General features: G+C 34.4%; 1 non-coding gene across 1 annotated transcript; it reads right to left on the bottom strand.

Annotated features, from left to right (window-relative positions):
- Positions 1-1254: 1254 nt before the first annotated feature.
- LOC112422265 (small nucleolar RNA R71) lies at positions 1255-1361 on the bottom strand. The gene has a single exon (XR_003012632.2). It is a non-coding gene; the product is annotated as a small nucleolar RNA R71 (small nucleolar RNA).
- Between the last annotated feature and the right edge of the window lie 2200 nt (positions 1362-3561).

Here is a 3561-nt window from a genome sequence, read left to right as displayed (position 1 = left end):
TATTTTCTTGCATTTTATTTCTTTTTAGCATTTTTGCATTTTATCTTATTTTTATTTAGCATTTTGATTATTGTTATTTATTTTCCAGCAATTAGAATGTATTTAGGTCCAATGTAAATATAAATGAGAAAAGTGTGTGGGTGTGTGTGTCCTTTATTTCTTTACCGCCTTATATATATACAAAAATGCAAAAAAATCCGATTAGGGATTTTGTGGTGATCCAATGTCACGACAAAAATCCACGCGCTTTTATTTTTATTGCTCCGTTAGTTTAATTTTTATTTAATATTCCAAAAAAACAACAAAAAACATGCAAATAATCAAAATCACAAAAATATTTTCATAATCAAACCTTGATCCAAATCAAGTGACCGCATTTTTATTTTCTTTTCTTAATCAAACTTCAATCAATTTAACTTTACTTCAAGTCTCTTTTTTTCAATATTAAAAAACACAAACAAATACTCATTTGCCACTTGGCTTTTCATTTTAAAACCTTTTTCAAAACTAATAAAAAACACTCAACAAATCAAACGTCAATTTCTACCCCGAACTACGAGGTTTTGATCCCTCATGGGTACGTAGGCAGAGGACCATGTCCTTCCAAATCAATAAAAAATGTAGATAATTAGGTCTTTATTTTTATCACTTTAATTCCTTCTTTTCAAAAATAATAAGCAAGTTATAGCACATTAATTAAATAAAATCAAGAGGTTCTCGTAGAGTACTACGAATATTTAGGGTGCTAATACCTTCCCTAAATATAACTAACCCCCGAACCCTAAATCTTTTCAAAATGGGGTAGTTTGAACTTTTTTCCCCTTTTCTTAATAAAATTAAATGTTCAGTCGTGAAATAATTAGTGAGTCAAAAGCTAACGAAATAGCCTTGATCTCCGAAAAATGACGCGACAAGTATGCAATCACATCTTCAGATGAGCCGTACAATGCTATTGTGTACCCAACGGTTGAGGGTAGTAAATTTGAAATAAAGCCTGCACTTATTTACCTAGTGCAGCAAAATCAATTTTTCGGATCACCCGCTGAGGATCCGAATCTTCATGTTTCAATTTTTCTAAGACTCAGTGGAACTTTGAAGGCAAACCAAGAGGCCGTAAGGCTGCACCTCTTTTCTTTCTCTTTGAGGGATAGAGCTAGTGCTTGGTTTCATTCATTACAAATTGGTTCTATCACTTCATGGAACCAAATGAGGAAGGCATTTCTTTCCCAATTCTTTCCCCATAGTAAAACTGCTCAATTAAGGAGTCAAATCACACAATTCACTCAAAAAGATGGTGAATCTCTTTACAATACGTGGGAGCGTTTCAAATAAATGCTTAGGCTTTGCCCCCATCATGGTTTTGAGAATTGGCTTATTATCCACACTTTTTATAATGGTCTTTTGTTTTCTACAAAAATGAATGTTGATGCAGCTGCAGGTGGAGCTTTGATGAATAAAACTTACACAGGAGCATATGATTTGATCGAGAACATGGCACAAAACCACTATCAGTGGATAAGTGAGAGAGTTATCACTGAAGGTACTCCTCCACCCTCTAAAAAAGAGGCAGGTATGTACCAGGTTTCTACCCTTGATCATATATCTGTGGACACACTTCTTCAAAAATTTGATAAATTAACTGTAAGTGTCGTCACACCTGCTCTTGTCTCACCACCTTGTGAATTTTGTGGAATACTTGACCATACTGGTGTTGAATGCCAACTAGGTAGTGTTGCTAAAAGTCCCGAGCAAATTCTTATAACTTTGGACAACAAACAACACCACCCGTTTATGCAAACAACCAAAGAGTCCCTCAGAAATCCAGCTTGGAAATTTTACTAGAAAAAAGTGCTATGGAGCAATCCAAGCAATTTCAAGAACTTAAAAATCAAACTGGATTTTTGAATGACTCTCTTGTCAAGCTTACATCTAAAGTGGACTCCATTGCTACTCACACTAGAATGCTAGAAACTCAAATCTCTCATGTAGCCCAAAAAGTAGCTACTTCCTCTCAAACCCCCGAAGTCTTTCCAAGTCAAATTGAAGCCAACCCTAAAGGACTTATAAATGCTATTCAACTTAGGGACGGTAAGCAGTTAGAGGACCCCATTATGAAAACTAAGACAATTGAGGGTGAGATAGAGAGTGAAAAGCAACAAGGTGAGAAAGTCATAGGAGAGAGTGATAAGTCAATCATTTCACCACCTTATAAACTCAAAATCCATGTCCCACAAAGGCTTGCTAAGCCTAACCTTATAGCGATTGAGAGTTTTTCCACCCCTTGTGTGATTAAGAGTGAAACCATTGAGAAAGCCATGTGTGATTTGGGAGAGAATGTCAGGTTGATACCACTATCCCTTTGGGAAAGATTGGGTATTGGGTAGAGAAACCTTCTAATCGTCAAGCTAATGACTCTAAAAGAGCGCTTCGTGGGAGGCAACCCACGAGTTTAATTTCTTTTATTTTGTTTGTTTTGTGTTGTTTTAATTTATTTTGTAGGTATTTGTCCAAATATGATGCATAAATATTACTCCTAATATTTATATCTATGTATAGACTTGATATCTCATATCTATGACCCATGAGATGCGGTCATCAGTCTACATACATAATAGTCTCGACGCTTTATTATTATCCTTTATTCATATTAAAGCTTTGACTACGGATACATTTAAGAATAGCGTTCTATAAGATAATGTAATCTCATGATTAAGTCACACTTAATATATTATTACACGAACTATCTATTCTAAGGACTTTATTAACATTATCTAAATATAATAAAGAGTGCCATATATTATTCAATAATAAAAGTCATGATACATAAGATAGGTTTAACATAAACTATTGGCCTCTAGGGCTTACACCAACAATCCAATCTTTAGAGGATTTGCTAAGGGTATGTGTACTTGAGCAGGGTGGAGCTTGGGATAGTCACCTACCATTGATAGAATTCACCTACAACAACAGTTACCATTCAAGTATTGGTATGGCACCGTTCGAAGCTTTGTATGGTCGGAGGTGCAGGACTCCTTTATGCTGGTTTGTGTAACACTCTAATTTTTATTTAAGTATTTTTTTAATTGTGTGGTGTCATTTATGTGATTTTTGGTGATTTATGTAGTGTATATTTATTTATTATATGATTATTTTATTAAATAATTAAAATAATATAAGAATAGGATTAATTATTATTTTGGGGGTTATGAAATAATTAACATAATTAGTAGGGAGTTAATTGCTAATTAGGGAGTGGGAGGTTACACTTTGGGAATTGAGAAAAGGAAAGAAAAATAGAGAAAACTGTTTTACGTGAAAACAGTCAAGTTTGGGAGAAAACCAAGAACAAGGGAGAGGAGCCTAGGAACCATTTGCTGCTGTGTTATTCTGCAAATCTAAGGTAAGGGTGAGGTTTACCGCAATTCTATAGGTTTTGAATGTTGATTTTGTTCTAATAGGTTTATGTGAGAATTGGGAGAAATTAGGTTTTTGTTGATTAAGGAGTTTTGAGTGTAGGAATCATAGAATTGAGGGTAGAAATGGGTTCTGGGTGCATAAAAC

This window comes from Medicago truncatula, chromosome 7 (assembly GCF_003473485.1).
Source record: "Medicago truncatula cultivar Jemalong A17 chromosome 7, MtrunA17r5.0-ANR, whole genome shotgun sequence".
Lineage (NCBI taxonomy): Eukaryota > Viridiplantae > Streptophyta > Magnoliopsida > Fabales > Fabaceae > Medicago > Medicago truncatula.
This window is presented reverse-complemented; position numbering and strand designations above follow the sequence as displayed.